Raw genomic sequence first — 21,740 nt, forward strand, 5'->3', positions numbered from 1 at the left:
TTTGTTTGTTTTGGTTTGTTTGTTGGTTGGTTTTTGGTTGGTTTTTTTATGAGATCTTTATAGAGAAAGCAAGTCAAAAGATATGTTTGTGAACACACACACATGCATAAATGCACACACACATTTTCTTCTATCTGCTTTGCATCACCTTTGAGAGGTTGTAGAACCATGATGTGGAAAAATTACAAGAGTCATTGCTAAAAATATTCAGCCCTAGGTTCAGATGGCCCCATAGCAACCTGTGATGTTTTGGAACACATTTGGCCAAATGACCAGACTTCAGTTGAAATCATGGATTTTATAGTGGTGAGCCATTAGCCCTGTGAACAGGTATCCCTGGGCCTGTTGCATTTCGCAACATACACAGTTTTACCCCACAGTACTTTCCAACATCAACGTCAGAAGCCTCTCATCACCAGCAAAAACAGTAGTGTTGGGAGTCTAACATTCAAATTCTACTAGTGCTTTACACACAGTCCTATTGAAACACCTTTTTAGTTCATGGTGATTGGTTGAAATTTGAAAATTATGCATCCATAACCAAGAGAAAAAGACTGCACTGTAGTCCTGATTACTGTGATCATCTGGGGGAGAAGCATGCAACATCTCTTTAGCCCGAAAGTGCAGCCCTAAACCAAGAATGGATATGGCAGAATTTATCCACTGAAGCAGAAAGAAAGTAAACATGAAATGGAGAGGAAAAAAATTAGCCACCTGCAGAGGAATTTCAGCTTCTCTTGATGTAATATTATTTCTGGACACGTAAAAGAAGCCTTGAGTGAAATAAGCTTCACAGTCTTGGCTAACTATGAGAGGTAGCTGCATTTTATCATGACAGCAGGTCTGGAGTTATCCATGGATACCATCCATCTGCTATGTTATCGGTATTTGGTATGAGAGCTTTCCTAACCATCTGGGAAAATGGCTTTTAGTTGGCAGTGGACACACCTTCCTTGCTGCTGGCAAAAAGATAACAAGTTTGTTCTTGGCAGGGAGATTACTGCAACATCCCTGATAAAGACATGAAAAGGTATACTCGCTATGGGCTAAAAGCAGTTCCTCATCTGATTCAGACCATTTATGGAACCAAATTCCCTGTGCCAGTCTGGGATACCAGAAATAGAAAGGACTTTTTTTAAAAATCTGAGCCTGGGCTGATCACACAAATTAACTTGGAGTGAAATATTTTGTGCCAGATGAAATAATACCCAGGGTGGGTTAATTCCAAGACACTGGTGATTACTAAGGGAGCTTAAGCTCTGCAGTCCTCCAGAGTTCTGTGTTGGCTGAAGAGGCTATTTGCTAGCCAACTGGACTGTACTAGAGAGCTCCCTAAATATCTCGGCAGAGCATGCATCCAGGAGACTGTATTTATTATGCAGCACTCCATTCATGACTGGAACTAGAGAGAAATCTCAGCCTTATTTTATGACAGATGCTGTGCAAAACAGCATGAAATAAGTGGGAAAATCTCACTTAAGGTAAGTGGACAAGAGGCTGTTAAAATCCACAGTGCCTTCCACTGTCTGGTCCCTAGTGGTTCATGCTGGACATATTATAACTGGATAACAAGTGAAATGTAGTTACTATATCCATGCAATACCTTTGTGGCTTCCCATTCGTTTGGAAGGAAACCCAGGTACACGTCAGGATGAAAGCTATGGTAAGCTTCTAAACATCTCCCTTTGGTTTGACAGAAGAAAAGGTCTGGTGAAAAGCACACCTCCTCCACAACATGAGCTCAGCAGCTGAGGATTAGGCAGAAGGTGTGTTATGAATGTTATGACACAGCTAATGAGATATCCTCTTTTGACATAACAGTCAACAGGGGAGAGGAGGTGTGGCTTCTTGGTATGAGCTGCTGCTCTTTGGTTGTAGACTTTTGAGAAGTGAAACACAGGATTTCTCAGGTGCTCTGTCATTTCATAGGTCATTTGCTAAGGTAAGGTTGTCTTTGCTCAGACTAATTCTTTTCAGAATTGAGCATCTCCTCTATCACTCTTCAAAGAAGGAGATATTATTGAAATATACAATTTTTAACTTCTTTTTCCCTTCAGATCTTCTAGGCATCAATGAGTTAATCACATTTCTGTCCTCGAGGCTCAGGTAAGGAAAGCAAAAGTTACAAATAATAGCCAGTGCTTGGATATTTTAAAGGCAGAATAAAATATTTCATCTGAATTCTAAACTGGCATAACTCTAAGTCTTTTCCCAGAACTGGTACTCTGCATGAATGACACGGCCAAGATTTCATCCCCATTGAGTGCTTCTGCAGACTGTCATGGTGTGCCACAGTTTTAAGAAGCTAGAGTGGCTGAATGAGGAAAGTAAGAAAGTTGTTTGGAGGGTTAGTTATGGGATTTTACTTTACATCTCATGTCATGATTTTAAGGAAAGACAGAGTTAGAAACAGGACGTCAGAAAGGAAAAATGTAAGAATTGCATGTGCATTTAATGGCTGCCTTTCCTCTAGGTGATGTGTCACTGATCCCTGTGAGAGACAAAAATAGCCACTTAAGAATCCAAGGGAAAGCTCAATAGGAGGCAAATTAGTATTATTTACCAGAATGTTGCCCCTCCTTTAAGAGCAGCTGGAAGATTAAAGGACAAACATAAATTAGGAAGCAGCTTTTCCTAGTCCCATTGATCTAAAAGAGAGCACTCACTGTACCTTAAATTCATTTTGTGTTTGCTGCAGAAGGTCTGCTGTGAAAGAAATGGAGTTTTACAATTATTTAGAGCCTTGGGGGTTCAGAGAATGCTCTCATTCACATTGTTGCTTCCTTACTACCTGAATGCATTTACATTTATATCCTTGTCAGTTTGTTTACTATTTGAATGCTTGTGACGAGTATTTTGAACATTTTTGATGCCAGAAAAAAAATTCCTGGGTAAAACAGTTTATTGTCATAGGGAATGGTAAAAATTCTTCAAAATACATTTCAGACTGTGTTATAAACTGCATCTGATAATACGAAAGCTTTATCTCCTAGCAGTGCATTGGACAAATTGGTTTTATGCTTTACTCGCTCATCACAGTATTTAATATGTGGCTTTTCTTTTTCAAATGTGACATGTCAAAAGAGAGATGACAGGTAGTGAAGTGCTGCACCTCAGATATTAAGCACAAGGAAAGTTCCCTGCATCAGGCAACTGAAAGAAACAACATCTGGAAATGAGAGGAAGAAGGAATAATTCCTGAATATTTCAGGAATAGCAGCAAAGCATCATGATTAAGAAGCATGTGAAGCAAGAAAAGGAATTGTGGCAGATATCAGGTGGGAAAGGAAGGACAAGGCATTTGATCTGTATTCAGCAAAATAACCATTAGATAATGTTCAAATGCTCTGGTGGTATTTTGCAGACACATATAAAGACACTTGATAAGAGTTCTGTGTGATAAAATTTAGTTTAGGGTATCTAAAGGTTTTGGGCTAGGTGAAGATGTTTTATTTCAAGAGGTCTTAGGTTTGTTTTGTTGAAAAGAATGTTACTCCTTGTTAATATTCTGGCTACTACTGAAGACCTTAGTGGCTTCATTTATCTGGTGTTATGCTCAATAAAATGCAAATTGATATTACTTCAGAGCAAGGTCATACCTTGTTCTCTGTAGTAAAAGAAAGTGTCATCTCCAGTTTTCTCATAAGCCAGTACAGACTTCCTTACCTGCATCTGCAGCTGCATCTTTTTAGCACTGACTTCAAATACATCCTTGTTGAGATGATTATGCTCAAAGGCTTCTTGATCTTATACTTCAAAGCTCAGAAGACATCAGTAGTGATCAGTTTCCCAGACCCAGGATACAGAGTGTTCTACACACCACAGCATGCTTTTAACCTCAAGAGCTGGAAAACACCTTATCTGTAGCCACCTCACAGCCTTTAAAATGGGGTATTGGAGGACATCCAGTTAATATGAAGTCAATATGAAATCAGATAACATCAATGGAATTTTACGCTGAGGTGTAAAAAGCAATCTAGAGCAGAAGCTGGGTAATCCTCCATCTAGGAAGCTTGCTAAAATAACAACCTGTTGACCTCTGCTTTTATACAAAAGATATATGCATTCTCTCTGCTAATTTCATGATTTAATGTGCCTTTAGCTTCATTCATTTGTGCAAAGATAATTTCCATATATAAGGCCCCTAAAAATTGAATGTAGGCTAACTTTCCTTATAACTTAGTACAAAAGTATTATCAAAACTCTCATTAAGTTTGATGGGGTGAAAATATCTTAGGAGGCATTGCAGATATTCTCTAATGATACAGATATTGTAATGGAAACATTGGAAAGATGGAAAATGGCCTCCTAGAAAATAATGATTATTTTTTGATGGAAACAAAGATGGGAATTTACTGTAGGGTGAATTAAAGCAAATTTATTAGTCCACTGTGGATATGGAATTTTTTGTCATTTCATTGAGATGTGAATCATGCGAAATATTACAAGCCCTAAATTTATTCATGGGATAGTTTAGAGGCATAGCTAATATTCAGTGTCAGCTCTACAGAGAAAAATGGGCACAGGGTAAAGCACACAGCCCCTGAAAAGTATCACTTTTTATCTATTTTTTCTGCCCACTCAAAAAAATATAGTTTTTAAGTGGAAGTGCTTGCAGGAAGCCAACTGTGTCTACATGAACAAAAGTAATATGCAAAGTTTTAATTTCCTGTCTTCTCTGTGTCTTCCTCTGGAAACCTTCCGTACTCATTTGAATCTCATGTGTTGTATACTGAGGGAGAAGGCTGGGAGAAATGCACAACATTCACTTCCTATTTCTTATAGGATAATGAAAAATAACATAAATAGACACAACATTGCATAATAAATTTTCAGTGGGTAGAATGTTGGGTTTTACTTTTGCTCAAGGCAGTAAAGTACTAACCATGGAGATACTAATTATAGCAGGTAGACTGAAATACAATACTATTTGAATGCAAAATATATGTGCTAGCCTAAGTTAAGCAGATAGATTACCTCCATAGTCACTGGAGTCCACCTTACCAAGAAGGCATAGATCTACGCATGCGTGATAATTCCATCTAATATTAGTGGAAAGACATAACTAAACTGCAAGATCTTGAAAAGAGTGACTTAGTTGGACTGGGCAGCTTAAGGACTTTGATGCAGAGTCAACCCTGAATTTCTATAAGCTAAACCACTCATTATCGATTCTTGACTGAGATTAAGGTTTGGCAGTAATCAAACAACTTAGACTTACTCAGTATATGGGAAGATTGATATGCAACATTTTATCTGAGGAATATTATGGCCCCTGCATAACTAAAGCTATGTCTGAAAAATGGACGTTGTTCCTGCCAAAATAAGTTTGGCAAGACTGCTTTTCATTCACTCTCAACAGGTATTCTAGGTTATAGCTTCTCTGAAGACGAGAACTGAAGCTTCAGCTTTCTTACCTCATTTCATGGCAAAGAGAAAGTTGGCAGAAACAAAAGATACTTGGGTGCTCAGTATGTTCAGTCAAAAATAGAACGTAAATATCAATTTTTTCTTAGGTAGGGACAATACCATAAAAATTGATCAGATCAAATAGGTAAATTTCAACAAAGCTAAGAAATGGAAAGACTGTAATGGATACCTCTGGAGAACAGATTAACATTTAATCATACTTTGATAAACATTTAAATTACAAGATCTACTCCAATTGCTGAGCACATGAATTAAGCTCTGAATGTACCACCTAAGTTTAATAGTAATAACTGAATCCACGACTTGGGGTATTATAATTCCACTATCAAGAAGGACAGTATATATATAAAAGCACTGATATCTTCCTGCAGGTATTCCCACAATTATGAGATTTACTTGAGTAACTCACAAATATAGCTATAAAGATGGGCAGTTACACAATTTAGCCATTGTCCAGAATGATTTCCTGGAATGTATGCTTCTACAGGATGCATCCACCCACATTTTTTAAATGTATTAATGAACTTCCAAAGCAGATACGTAGATATGTGAAGTAGAGACATTTCTATGCAACTTTTCATAGAATCGAATCATAGAATCATAGAATCAACCAGGTTGGAAGAGACCTCCAAGATCAGCCAGTCCAACCTAGCACCTAGCCCTATCCAATCAACTAGACCATGGCACTAAGTGCCTCATCCAGGCTTTTCTTGAAGACCCCCAGGGACGGTGCCTCCGCCACCTCCCTGGGCAGCCCATTCCAATGCCAATCACTCTCTCTGGCAAGAACTTCCTCCTAACATCCAGCCTGTACTTGCCAGTACAAGAGATCTTTGAAAGTAGACTATTCAAATATATGATAAAATACACATGATACATATGAATTACTGACCACACTCTTCACGTGTGGGATTTTTCAGTCTCAAAGAATTTATTTTTATAAATACTCTGTTTCAAATAGAGTAAGTTCACTGAAATTGCAGAGGACAACTAATAGAATCACGAAGAGATTAGCAATAATCATTAGCTACACTGTATCCCAAACTATACATTATAAAGACTGATGAGCCTCTGGGATCTGAAAGCTGAATGGAAAGTAAGGCAATAATGAATAACAAAATTATCTTTAGCACTCTTCAGGATGACCCAGAAGAGATTTTACAAGAAGTTGTGCACTCTCCTCACCATCCACATTATGTGGTATTTCCCAGGTCAGATGATGAGCCAGCCACCCTACCATCATACATTAGTCACTCTAGTCTCATACTGGCTGCATGCAACCTTCGAGAAAACACAAGTACACTTCTTTGCCACCAGCAACCAGCAGTCAGTTTCCTGGAAGTGACTGCATATGCACGGAAGATCAGGGAAAGCATTAAGTCTTATACAAAACTTCACATTAGTATTTAGGCAAAATTATTCCTTCTGTTAACTTAGAAGCTCTTTGTGGGCTTAGGAGTCATTCAGTTATGAAACAAACTTGTTTGTTATTTCACTTAGATGAGCAGTTCCCATACAAATAACAAATCAACAGCTACAGAAAATAAATTGTGAGCATTCTAGAAGGTGAAAAGACTCATGTAATAGTCTATACTGAAAAAAGAAATATTCAACAGCTCACGCTGGATGTGAACATGTTTTCTTCTAGTTTTTAATTTCCTAACACAACCTTGCAAATGTAAGAACAAATTATTTTAGATCTATCTTAGCGTGGAATTTTAAGAGTGCACATATAATCAATAGTTCAGATAGATGTTATCCCCCAAAAATGTCCTGCTAGGCTGTTTCTTCCACTGAACTTGACAGAAACAAATGCATCCAGATAGCTGGAAAAAGAGATGCTAATAACTGTAACTGCAGTAGCATGTTGTTGTCTAGAGAACTGTGTCCAGTTTGGAGCTCCATAATGCAAGAAAGGTATTAGCACACCAGCAGCAAATCCAGCAGAGGAACCTGAGCTGCTGAAGGGAAGGCTCAGGGAAATACCTTTGCACTGTCTACAACTACCTGATCAGAAGACAGGCAGAATCAGATTCTTCTTGGTGGTGCACAGGACAACAGGCAAAGGACTGAAGCTGGAATGTGGAGAATTACGATAACATACAAAGAGCTTTATTATAACCTTAAGGTTGGTCACATTCTGGGAAAGGGACACAGAAATATTGTAGGTATGAAAGACCTGACTGTACACGGTCCTGAGCAACCTGATAGACTTCCCTGCTTTAACTATGGGGTTGGAATAGATGACCTCTGGAATTCCCTTTAAATCTAGTATTTTTCTATGATTTTATCATTTTAAATATAGCAAAACAGATAAAGCAAAAAGCTATACTTGAGCATGCAGAAGTCAGTTACTCAAAAGATCAAGTATTGAATCTGGTGTTTGGGGAGAAGGAGAATGGGCAATCTTATTAGAAGTCATACGCTGTGTCCCACAGCATTTTCAAAGACATGCTAAAAATTATGGAAACAACTACAAATTATTGATATATTTCAAGTGCCTTATTGCTTTTGTACTACATCCCCCACCAAACACCATTAAGAAGGTTTTTCACAGGATTCGAGAAGTCTGCCCTCTCAGGTGGGGGTCCGTCTCTTCTCCCAGGCAACCAGCAACAGAACAAGGGGACACAGAGAGGTGGTGGAGTCGCCATCTCTGGAGGTGTTCAAGAAAAGACTGGATGAGGTACTTAGTGCTATGGTCTAGTTGATTGGATAGGGTTGGATGATAGGTTGGACTGGATGATCTTGGAGGTCTCTACCTGGTTGATTCTATAATTCTACTGTTCATCTCATCTAGCTCTGTGTACTGGACCCAAATGGAGGTTGCTAAAGGGACTTAAAAATAACAGTAGCAAGTTTCAGGACAGCTAACATTTTGTTTTGACTTACACTATGTAGCTAGAAATGTAAATGGGTAGCAATATAGTCTTTATTCTCAACATGGAAAAAAAAGACAAACCACAACATACACATAATTTCAGTTATTTTACTTTTATAACTATATGGATAGGACAGGGAGGTGGTTACATTAGTACTCAAAACCAGGCAACCAAAACTGTCCATTTGACAATTAAGTTTAATATTGACTACCTTTGTGAGTGAAAATAAATCATAAGGCCCTATTTCTCCATCCAGTAAAACAGTATCTGCCTCCATCTTTTGTAATGTGAAGGAAATGAAAATACTCAAATTGCATGGTAAGGAAAAGAAACTATTAACTTAGAGATTTGTTATTACTAGCAGCAAACCCACTACCTACTGTTCAGAAAAGTCAAAGATTACATTTAGTAAAGGTCATTCCAAATGTCATATTATAAAAGTATAATTAATATTGATCTAAAAGTATTCAGATAAGCAACATTATCCTGTATTTCTTTCATTTTGCCTGCTGTAAGACAAAATAAATTCCCCAAACAGCTGCTGTTGGACTGGAAATACTTTGGCAATTTTTGCTATCAATGGATTAATATTTATAGGGAAATATTTTGTATTTTGAAGGAGCAGTCTCCTGGGCTATCACTGTGCTTTTATCACTGCAGATGTCCCTGAATATTTCCTTACAGCCAGGTTTAAAAATAAGTATATACAGATGGAAGTACAGCAAGATGATGCACAGTTGTAGTACCCCAGGCACTAATATTTTATGCACTTTTTAATGTTACATTTAAAAATTTATGAGCATCTACTCTGATAACCAAGTCCATCTGTATTCCAGAGGGTTAAACTTTGGTGTTACACACCATAAATATTCCATGTGAGTTGACTTGAGAAGCTAGCAATGAAAGGAGGAAGTCTCTTTTCAAGATACTATGCAGGGTATACCTTGTAAACTGGAAATAGTAGGCTCTATATTAATTCCTTAAATTAAGTGCCAGAAGAAGCACTGCTTCTGTGGTCACTGTGATACCTGAGGTGAGCTGGATGATCTAAAACCTCTTCTATTAATGTAAGCATGATTATTTGATTGAGTGTCCAACCAAGCCAACAAATACAATGTATGTAAAAACTAAAAAACAAAAGCACCTCAGTGAGCCAAGCACAGCTTCCAAATGTTAGTTTAATTTAAAAAGTGGAATCCATCACCTACTGAGATTTTATTTTATTTATTAAAGCAATGGAAAATCTCTTCACAAAATTCCCATGTAATGTCTGTTGACTCCTAAACTCTCTCCTAGGGAGGGAGAACATAAAAGACATGTTCATGAGAAGCCTAAACCAGTGTCTCCGTCAATTACATAATCTCGTATCTAAGCATGTAAGGACCACAAATCAGGCTAAATGAGAACAACAGTCTGCAGTTATTTTAGTACAATGTCCAGTACCTCTTACAAATCTGTAATATTACACACTTCTACATCAATATTTAGCCATGTACATTTATTTAACATAAAAAAAAATTAATGCTTTGAGTTATTTTTTCTTCATGTGGACATGATACTGTCCACAGCATTTTGCTTGTGTACTCCAATGAATAACAACTGAGTGTCCAAGTTCTTCCAAAGCCTAAATTACCAATGTATCACCAATTAAACAAGCATCTTCATAACACATTCAGATAAAAGACCATATTATTACAACAGGAAACAAAAAAGAGGAATATATAATGAAGTGGAAATATATATGCACTGGTTATCCTGCTATAGTGTGTCAGTTGATGCTGAAGCAGAAAGTCTTACTCTATTCCAATATCAATTTTCATGTGCAAATATTTTCATTTGTGTCAACACTTACACAGTGGATACCAATCTGAACATCTCAAATGTGAGTGGGGATACTGTGCTAAGGCAAATAAAAGCAGACTCAAGTGATAGACCTTGGAATTTTAGAAAAATAAACTAATAAAAGACATATCTGAAGCAAGAGTATTTGCTTGTGGCTTAAAAGTCACTGTAGAAATGGTTGGCATTCCCATTCAACCACATATATTACCAAACCGATGAGTTAGAACCCTTTTCATTAAACTGCAAAACATCCTACATACATAAAGGGCCCCCATTACAAATTGTGAGTTCAAAATATGAAGTTCATGGTTTTATAATGCTACATAAGGACATGCAGTTCATAACTCCATGCCAATAAAAGAAACATAAAAAAAATAAATCTAGTGATAGCACTTGCTGGCATAGATGTTGTTGTTCGCAAAAAGATTTGCTAGCAAAACAGGGCTCAAATTTCTAATTGAAAAGTTAGTAGAAAACTATGTTGAATGCCAGTTTCTACCATGTCTTCACATATGTCCACGGGTCGCCTTGGATAGTTGAAGCTATCCAATCTTTTTAATTAAAAAAAAGAATTTAAAAGTCTCCTAGAATGCAATCATCTACTTCCAGAGGAACAACTAATTTTCTTCAGAGTAGACATCCTCATCCCTCCCAAAACTATTTATGAAAGTAAGATGTAATCTCTGACATTGTTGAGCAGAGTAAATAATTTTATTATTTCCATGCAACAGTGAGAAAATGTAATCCATACAACTATTAGGTATAAAGGCAAGCTGAACAGTAGGACAAGCCCTGATCAAAATTTCTTCTCAATGTAAGGGTATTTTTAGACAGAACTTGGAAGGCCTTGTCAACCTCTGACAAAGGCAACTAGCTGTCTGATTTAGATTCAGAGTGGAAAAGCTTGTACACCTGAAAACCTCCAAGGGAAAGATGTGCCTTTAAAAGACAATCTAGAAATTCTCCTCAGCAAAGACTTTTATGATGGGACAGTATATTTTGATGTTTCACCAGTGGGCAATAAGCTATTAACTGCTATCTTGAGCAACACCCTCCTTTTACCTCTTAGCAACATAGGCAGATATTTGTGATTTCAATTTAGCGCACATTTGCAGTCAAAGTAGCAGTTAATCACAGATGACAGCAAAAAGCCATGATTGGTATGTAACCACACTGAGAAAGGTTTAAAACTCCCCCCAGATAAACCTCTGGCACAAGTGGGACAGAATATTACCCCAGGCTAAGTAAGATCTCATCAAGACATAGCACACTGCCAAGCATCCATGTGCATCCAGTCATTTGAAAGATGTTCTGTGCATCAGACTCCACTCTGAGGTAATACCTCCTGAAAATACTCTCATGAGAGAATCTGACTTGGCCTTTGTTTCAGCATTACACATTCTTACACAAGATAGGTAGCACCAAAGCCACATGTAATTTGTTGGTAAATTCAAGAGAGTGCTCAAAGGCATGTACTGCACAGAATATTTTTCAAGTTACTATGCTAGACCTGTGATGCCATCCAACTTTACCAGCTAGCATGCTACTGCTCTTCTGCTACGGCTGACAGTGGCCCAGATAAACACAGAAACAATCTACATCAGTGAAGACCTTCCAACTAAGGAATAAGAACATGCAGAGGATGTCACTTGTGCTCCCAGACGACAACCAGATGACCATAGATAATAACAGTACAGACAGCAAGTGAGAAAGGACAAAGAAATCAAAGCCAATGAAAGCAACAAAAGAAAGAGGATACTGAAATAGCGCAAAGAGAGAGTGAGAAGTAGATTTAAATCAGAAGATTCAGAAGACAAGCCTTTGCAGAAAAAAATTTCAGGATTCATCTTACTCTATATTAGCAGTTTACAAAGTAGCTGTCCACAGATCAGCTGCTCACCCTAGGCTACCCTGGAGAAAAACAGGTTGTTAAAACCACTTACACTCCAAAAGTATCTACAGGTGCAACCTTTGGGAAAGAATCAGACCCATGATTTGCTGGGATGCACACAGTGTTGCTAATGAGAGGAAAAATAGAGGATTATACAGAAGAACACTTTGAATTTAATCATAGACTTAGCCAAATATTTTTAGAGTGTTAATTTTATTATGGGAAGTTGCTTTGGGATTTTTCTGTGGTTTTTTTTCTATTTGTTGTTATTATTGTTTGGTTGGTTTTGTGGTTTTTCTTTTTGTTGGAATTTCATCTTCCTAATAAGTATATCTTGTGAGAGACACAAATATGCTTCATAATTTTCAGACCAAAATATGCTTCAGCATCACAATATGTCTTAACAGCTCTGCATACTGCATCTATGCAGGCATTCATATTGTTTCATTAATAACTAATTAGAATAACCTTTAAGCTTTGCTGCATCTCACTTTCAGACTGTGGTAATTGGTTTCATCATCTCCAAATTCCAAATAAGCATTTTGCCTTTGCTGTATCTTGAGCCATTTCAGCTATTTTACTATTTCATCCTGCAGAGAATAGGGTAGCATTTTCTGTTATATTCAAGGTAACCTACATACTCACTGCAACAGCCAATAGATTGTCAAGCACTTGATATATAGACATGTTTTTTCCAAGGTCATTCTAAACTTGCAGAGATTTAACCTTCTGCCAACTTAACTAGAGGAAAGTGGAGCAACATTTGTCTAATGAGATGGTCTACCCTTGCAACATTTAACAGTGGTAAACATGATCCTCAGGGTCATATGTTTATCTATATGCTGATGTCAGTATTTCATCTCAGCAAAAACAAAGTTTGGCCTTAGTAAACTGAAAAAAGCAGATCATCCCACAGATATCTTCCATGTGAAATGGACAAAGTAGTATGGATATCACAAAACACCTTCCTCCTAAAATATCTATGGGAAATATATTGACAAAGTAATCAGAAAAGAAGTAAATCTGTCTCAGTAAGAAAGGAGAAATGATAAAAGGAGGGTAAAATATGCACTTTTCTAGTTTGTTGATAATACTGCTTCTGGACAAAATTGACATTTTGTGTTAAGAAGGATCTACAAACATGGCTGAAGGTGAGAATGAACCACCACTAAGTTTCACACAATGTTTGCATCAGGTTCCACTGTAAGATACAGCCATTACATAGTAGTGTTTCCAAGCAATAAGTAGTGAAATACATAGACCTGTTTTCTTCCAGTCTCACGATGTTAGTAATTCTTAATGTTACATATCCCACACAGTGTGCACATGATTTGTTTTTCCAATTGTTTTTTGTTCTACAGCTCTCTCCCATATTCTGCATTGTCATGGGTTTAGCCAATTGAATCTACTGGTAAGTATTCAATGCCATGTTGCCTTCATGCCAGCTTTAAAATCAAAGTGTTGGATGGAGCAAAATATCATGAGGCTTGAAGTTGTAGCATGAGAGGCTTTTTGTTCCCAGTTGCCACTTCTGCTTTCTGGTTTTTGAGATGCTGGTCTTTTCCACTGGCCTGGGCTGTGGGCTTGGAGGATGGGGATGCTCATTTCACATCTGGCTTCTGTTGCTGCTTCTGCTTTTGCTCCTCTGTGAAACAGCTAAGGTAATTATGCATTGTATTATTTTCATTAAACTCCTTATTTAAACCCAAGACTTCTGTTAATCTGCTTCCTGACCTGTGGCAGAGGAGGCTTGTTTGTGAGAACAGGCTGACTTTAACCAGGACACCGTGGACAACCAGGGCAACCCTTCACCTCGTTATCTTGGACAGCAAATGTCCGTAGTGCCAATATAGTCAACTTGACTTTGTGGATCTATTTTATTTCCTTTAGAAATAAGTTCTAATCAGTTTTGACTATTCATGCTCTTTAATTAATGAAGTTTTAGATCCATTGCAGCACTTCTGAGAAAAGTGGATCTATTTTATTTTGTGGATCTATTTTATTTCCTTTAGAAATAAGTTCTAATCAGTTTTGACTATTCATGCTCTTTAATTAATGAAGTTTTAGATCCATTGCAGCACTTCTGAGAAAAGTGACATACTTACAAGTACAGCTTTGCATCTCTTACTATCAAGTATCTCTGAAAAAAATGCTCTTCTGATCCCTCCAAACACCATTAGATTTTCCTTCATTCTTAGATTTTTATACTATTTCTTTAAAAATAAAGACTGCAACGTTTGAAAGAGCATTATATGCTAGCAACCATAGTTAGATTAAAACTGTGTGCTGGATAGTTCCACTTGTAATACCTAGAATTACTAAAATGGAGAGGGAAAAGTCTTTTATTTCTTCACATTTATATGTATACTTCATAGAATTTCGTGCCTAGTTATTTCCACCTAGTGTTAACTAAGAGTACAGTTAGTAGGAACTTAATTCATATTCCAAACAGAAGCACTCTGGAAGAAACAGAGAATAATAGCATAACATTTACATTTATAAGAGTGGTTTGGAGGAATTTACACAAGGCATGCCAGAGGATTCAAGTAGAGTGCACAGTTCCATTCCAACTCAAAGGGAAAATAGCTACAGAGCTGTACAAGTCACATATTTTTGAGATGAGAATGAAAGCTAAGTTAAGTAGCTTTACTTAGCTGTCTGATTAACCAGTAAGGCAGAAATACACTTTGTTGCTCTTGCTTTACTTGAAATGATTTGAACAAATTGACTCTAAAAATTTGTGGAACAAAGCTCAAATGATATTACTCCTACAGCAAATATAATGAAAATGCATAAAATAAAACCCAGAAAGCCAGAGTACCCTTTTATATTAATGAAGTGTTTGGGACAAATTCCCCTTTCTGGCTCTTGTAACATAATGATGAAGTGCTATAGCACAGTGCAGTGTAGGGATTCTTTTCATGTTTTGTTCTTGATCAAAAGCTAAAGCAACAGGAAAAAAAAGAGCATTTTACTATCAAAAAAAAGTTGTACTGGCATGAAAGTGTTAGATACTATTGTCCTGCTCTGGCAGGGGGGTAGGACTCGATGATCTCCTTGGGTCCCTTCCAACCCCTTATATCCTGTGATCCTTTGAAAGAGATGCAATTGCTACAGGACTGATGACCTATGCAGAAACCCAGGTTTTAGCCAGGATAGAGCCAGCATCCATACCATAAAAAAAAAAAAAAAAAAGATTTATAAACTCATCTACAATTGCACTGGACATAGCAGCATAATGCTGAGAAAGCCAGCATGCCTTTTCCATGGAGATTGAGATGGGTTTACACTTCCAACCAGTGTTTGAGGGCATTCTCAGAAGTTATGTATACATAGAGGTAAGAAAAGGGAATGAAATTCATTAACCCCAGGACCTCAACATGACTACTAAAGATACAGATACTATCTATCATTTCACATCTATCAGTTTCTACAAAAAAAAAAAAAAAAAAAAAAAAAAAAAGCCTAAATTTATCAAGTTAAATCACCAGAAATTAACTGCAGGCTATTTTTTTTTCAACATGAGCAGGAAGCAGACATCTATAGTCAACAGAAGACAACGCTTTGGTCAATGTTGCAACGAGAAACAAAAGTAGTGCTTACTTTAGAGCTGCTGGACCAGTTCTGCAAATATGAACAACATATACAAGACAAAAGAGCATCCAGAAGGCAATGCTATTTTGACTGGAAATTGCCATCAGATTGTAGCACCAAAAATATTCCCACTGTTAAGAAACATAAGGATAGCAGCCACTTGGCAGAAGGTTTGTAGACATAATCTATTTGTGCTAAGCAACCTAGAACAAAATGTTCAGTGTTATACAACCCTCGGCCCAAAGCAGCTTGGGAAATATTTGCTTTAAGTCTGTAAAAAAAGCCAAATTATTGCCATTCTTCCAATAGAAGCATGTGAGAGGAGGCAAACAAGGAAAAGTCAAAATTATTCCTTCCTTCCTCAAATTTGGCTCTTCCAGGCTGTGCAGGACAGCAGGCATTACAAGTCTTGCAAGAGAATCTCATGCACTGAACTTTTATAGCTTAAAAAAATTAAAATCTAACTGCTAGCTAAAAGCTTATGACATTCAGTCTCAACAGGATTGTTGGACTCAGACCAAGCTCCACAGATTTAAATTATTTAACATGCTTGAATTGACCTCCTTGAGATACTTAACACCACTTTAATTTGTGTTAATTGTCAACAATATTCAAGGAACAACTTCTCAAACCAAAAGTAAACAAAGAGAAAAAGGTTTTTAAAAAGGGAAGAAGAAAACATCCATTTTGAGTAAATGAATATTGCAGGACTCAAGTCTTAAGATAATTTTTTTTGTGTTAGCACAAACACAAAGTCAGTTGAGCACTGCTGCGTCAGAAGGAAGCTTTCAATTTTTGCTGCCACTCTGCAAACAACGCTTACATTGTTGCAAGTATAACTGATGTGGTTAACTTTATTATTCTATGTATTAGCTGAATTGGTTGAAACTTAAGCACACATTCCGTAAGTAATATAAAACAAAAACAACACACAAACAGTTGCAGGCTTTTTTTTTTTTTTTTATGTACCCTTTCTAATTACAAACGAAGCAGAAAATACATGCTTCCCTTCAGAATGAACAGACACTACAATGGCTCAAGTTTACCTGCTTTTGTAATTAATCATAGAATCAACCAGGTTGGAAGAGACCTCCAAGATCAGCCAGTCCAACCTAGCACCCAGCCCTGTCCAATCAACTAGACCATGGCACTAAGTGCCTCATCCAGGCTTTTTTTTGAACACCTCCTCTTTTAACACAGAGGATATTTTTCAGGATATCAGGAAATGAGAGGACTAGAGGGAATGAAGCAAAGCTGGAGATGGGTAGGTTCAGGCTGGACATAAGGAGGAAGTTCTTCACCATGAGAGTGGGTTGCGCAGAGAGGTGGTTGAGGCCCCATCCCTGGAGGTAGTTAAGGCCAGGCTGGATGGGGCTCTGGCCAGCCTGCTCTAGAGTAGGGTGTCCCTGGGCATGGCAGGGGGGTTGGAACTAGATGACCTTTGTGGTCCCTTCCAACCCTGACTGATTCTATGATTCTGTGATATTTTGTCAGTCACTGCACTGCCCCCTTCAGCAGATAAATTAAATGATGTGCTTTAGCCAGCATTATTTGTTCAAATACATATATTCATTGTGCTATTTGATCCAGGCATAATGTAATCAGCTTTGATTACAGATATTGCTATCATCTGTCATGCCTGTAATTAATTAATCACCATTTAATTAATTTCCTATTGTTAACACATCAAATGTGTTGCCACCATGTGATGCCATTTTCTATTAGCTGGCTATTGGAGTCTCCTCCCACCCCAGGTGTGGCCACTTTGCCATTCCTGCCCACTCCCCTTTATATTCTGCCCCAGGAAAGCTAGAAGCCCTAAGTTAGGCCCATTGTGGGCCAAGGGATCCTCCACCTGGCATCACTGGTGAGTCCCCATGGTGTGCACCGGGTGAATTGGTGGAGGATTTCAAAGGCCGGGGGGCCTGGTGGCCCCCCGGCTAGTTAGGGTTAGGCTCAGCAACCATTACAACATCATCCACGGGTGCTGGGTGTGTGTCTTTGCTGGAGCTGACTTCTTTTGTAGGGTATTTTAGCTGTTTAAGGCTCTTACCACAGTCTCTGAGATGACTGCAAAAATGGTGGTGGAGAAGAAGAGCTCTTCAGGCAGAGCGAGAGGTAAGGGGGTAAGGGCAGAAGGGAGCAGGGACTGCTTTAGGAAGGTGAGATGTGGTGGACAATCAGATTGTTAGGGACTGGAAGGGAACTTGAATGATCATTTAGTTAGGGTTAGCATCAATGTCCATTGCAATAGCATGCATGGATGCTGGATGTGCCCAAAGATGGATGTGCTGGGCTGAGTGCCCAAAGAGTAGTGGTCAGTGGAGTTAAATCCAGCTGGCAGCAGTGTTACTCCTCAGGGGAGGGACCACTTCTCAGAGAATCAACCAGGTTGGAAGAGACCTCCAAGATCATCAGTTCAACCTAGCACCCAGCCCTGTTCAATCAACTAGACCATGGTACTAAGTGCCTCATCCAGGCTTTGCTTGAACACCTCCGCGGATGGTGACTCCACCACCTCCCTGGGCAGCCCATTCCAATGCCAATTCCACTCTCTCTGTCAACAACTTCCTCCTAATATCAAGCCTATACTTCCCCTGGCACAACTTGAGAATGAGTCTCCTTGTTCTATTGGTGGTTGCCTGGGAGAAGAGACCAACCCCCACCTGTTTACAGCCTCCTTCAGGTAGTAGTAGACAGCAATGAGGTCATCCCTGAGTCTCCTCTTCTCCAGGCTAAACAACCCCAGCTCCCTCAGCCTCTCCTCATAGGGTTTGTGCTCCAGGCCCCTCACCAGCTTCACTGCCCTTTTCTGGACATGTTCCAGTATCTCAACATCTCTCTTGAATTGTGGGGCCCAGAACTGGACATAGTACTCGAGGTGTGGTCTGACCAGTGTTGAGTACAGGGAAAGAATAACCTCCTTCATCCTGCTGGCCATGCTATTCCTGGTACAGGCCAGGATGTCATTGGCTCTCTTGGCCACCTGTGCTATCACAGTACAACACTGAAAGTGTGCCCAAGGGGTAATGGACACAAACTGGAACAAGAAGTTCCACACCAAGATGAGAAGAAAATTCTTTCCTGTGGGGATAATTTTAAGAGATCTTAAATATTTATATTACAGATTAAAGCAATGTTGACTAAAGGCTATGAAGTATTTGGATTCCTTAAAATCCCAGCATAACTTCCTCAGCAATTGTAGTGGACAAAATCATATCATAGAAGAAAATATAATTACTGTTACTACCTCCAAAGTCTTTTGCAGATCCTGAAAGCACCATATCTATCCAGAGAGAGGAAAAAAGGAGAGCAAGGACAAGGAGTCATCTGTGATGTTTATATATGCACATATGTGAGCGTATGCAGACCTATATATTTATGGATAACTTCTGTGAAACTAAGTTGGCACATGAAAGCTTAAACTGAAGTCAAATGAAGCACCTGCAAAGTCCACTCATTTGCTTGTGAAGAAGGCCTCTCTTTTTCGGTGTGCACAATGTGCACCTTGCAAACAGATGTCCAGTGACCTAAGTCCTCATTAGTGCGGAAGTGTTTTGTGTCAGCCATTAATCTCAAAACTAAAACTGCTTCTAGAAGCAGAAGCCACAGTGTGCCTCCTCTAGTTGTCAGTATGCTGCATTTGCTTAGCTTGTAAAAGCTATGTTATGGATCACTGTGGATGAGGCTCTTCCCACACTGACATGTTAATAACAGTCTCTGCCTCTCAAATGAACTTCTATTTGGTCTTTACTCAGTCAAAACATTTTATCAACATCTTTTTCCTTTGGCAATTCAGACTTTAGGCCAATTCCACTTATACATACCCGTGGGTAACTTTACTGGCATAAGTAATTCAATGGATTTAAATGGAGATATTCAAGTATTCAACCTCTACAGCACAGAGACAGGATTTGTGGGATTTTGTACTAATACCAATACCTTTTAATTTCTGCTAAACAATTCTAAAGATATGAATAGCCATGAACCAAGTGCATCTACTCTGAGAACTGTCAAGAAACAGCACATCAACAGCCTCCTCGTTTAAGTCCATGTTACTGCTTTTTTTCTTCTTTTACCCAGAAAACCATAAGAAAATATACTTACATAGGAATATATGACTACATGGACGTTACTTGCTTTGCACTTCTTCTAGCCTTATTTAGGATCTGAAATACTATATGAGAAAGCACTTGACAATTTGGCTCTTGGAAAATTTCCACCCACCATCACTGGTTTCTAGTTTCAGAATTCCTCTCCAGCAACACAGTTCTTCAGCACACTAACCACTCTGAATAGAAAGGAGACACAAGCAGTGAAAAACTGCTACAAAAAGTTTAAATATTTTCCAAGATTTTAAAAGCTCTATTGATGTTCACAGATCTGAGGGGTTGGGAAAGAGCTACATGGGCTTTGATATGCTTGGCTGGCTTAAGATCCACTACATGAACCAGGCCTCAAAATGTAACCTGCAGCAATGTCCTGACTATATGTCAGATGAGATGAAAAATGTAACACCTCCAGGAAGTCTGTAAAAACAAGAATAATTGCATCAGTGGGCTTATGTCTCTTGTTATCTATAACCTGGGGATCAAGACTGTGAAGATCCACCTGTCACACAGTGTGATCCTAGGAACTGTGATCTAAAAGATGGAAGCAACTGCGAAGAGAATGAAAGGAAAATGAGCTAACCCCTTGCCTTGCTCTAACAGTCTTTTAGTCAAAAGGTGGCTTCTTCTGCCATTCTGCAGGAAAAAAAAAGACAGCAAAGAGTATGGAACATTTGGAGATTGCACTGATGGTCCCCAAGTTATGTTCTTCTAAAATTAAGTATAAAAACCAAATTAAGAATGCTGGATATTCCTATCCTATCAACTGACCAACAAATACACAAGGATGTATTATATTGTAATAATTATTCACCTTGAACAGTTTCCTCTCTCATAAAGGGAAATTTTAAAGGTCAGACACACATTAATTGGAGAATTATCAGTACAACATTGTTCTCCTTGAGAGGACTAACACAGTGCTGCTGATAAATTTGTTTCTGTAACTACAATAAGCAGCCTCTTTTAAAACTATACTGATATAAAGCACACAGTTGTAACAATCAATTCTAGAAAATTAAATCTGTGAGCCTTGAAAGCACCTCATAATTCCACATTCTCTGAAGAGGAAATAATGTGAAAAGACTAGCAGGAGTTTTTGTTTCAACCTAGCATGACTCTTCTTTTTTTTTCCTAAGTACTTACTGGTTTGTAGAAACACTTTTCCAGCAAAAAATGACAGTCCAGAAAATGAGAACCTGTCTATACTTTCAACAATTTGCATCACTGCAACCTTTTGCACATCACTGCACAAATCATTGGGTAAATATGCATATAATTCAAATACAGCATATTATGTATTTATGTATATGAGCACATGCAATTACACTTTTATGACTTCCCCTAAACCCTTGCAAAACATTTCCATTGCTTTCAAAGAGATTTAGACAGCTTTGCTAGCTATTTGCCTACAAAAGTGCCTGGCTCACTTACTGTCCTAACAGAGATGCATGACAGCAGGATAGAGAAAGGCAGAAAAAAACCCAACTGAGTTCATTTCAGAATGCCAGAGTGAAATGGTCCTCCACAGGCACATCAGGAAGCTATCAATGAATACATGGATCAGTGAGCCATTCCCACCTTCTGAAATTATTGAGACAAGCTATCCTGCTGCTAGTACTGCTAGAAAGGTGAAGTACTGCTGGTGAAGGGCCTGGAGCATAAATGATATGAGGAGAGGCTGAGGGAGCTGGGGCTGTTTAGCCTGGAGAAGAGGAGGCTCAGGGGTGACTTCATTGCTGTCTACAACTACCTGAAGGGAGGTTGTAGCCAGGTGGGGGGTGGCCTCTTCTCCCAGGCAACCAGCAATAGAACAAGGGGACACAGCCTCAAGTTGTGCCAGGGGAAGTATAGGCTGGATGTTAGGAGGAAGTTCTTGCCAGAGAGAGTGATTGGCATTGGAATGGGCTGCCCAGGGAGGTGGTGGAGGCACCGTCCCTGGAGGTGTTCAATAAAAGCCTGGATGAGGCACTTAGTGCCATGGTCTGGTTGACT

General features: G+C 38.6%; 1 protein-coding gene and 1 long non-coding RNA gene across 4 annotated transcripts in view; one reads left to right on the forward strand and one right to left on the reverse strand.

Annotated features, from left to right (window-relative positions):
* Positions 1-21,740, reverse strand: part of GABRG3 (gamma-aminobutyric acid type A receptor subunit gamma3) — a 356,600-nt gene that overhangs the window by 215,398 nt on the left and 119,462 nt on the right. The gene's annotated exons all lie outside the window — the stretch shown is intronic.
* LOC135175681 (uncharacterized) lies at positions 17,466-21,004 on the forward strand. Its single transcript, XR_010302433.1, has 2 exons — positions 17,466-17,506; positions 18,898-21,004. It is a non-coding gene; the product is annotated as an uncharacterized LOC135175681 (long non-coding RNA).

This window comes from Pogoniulus pusillus, chromosome 5 (assembly GCF_015220805.1).
Source record: "Pogoniulus pusillus isolate bPogPus1 chromosome 5, bPogPus1.pri, whole genome shotgun sequence".
NCBI lineage: Eukaryota > Metazoa > Chordata > Aves > Piciformes > Lybiidae > Pogoniulus > Pogoniulus pusillus.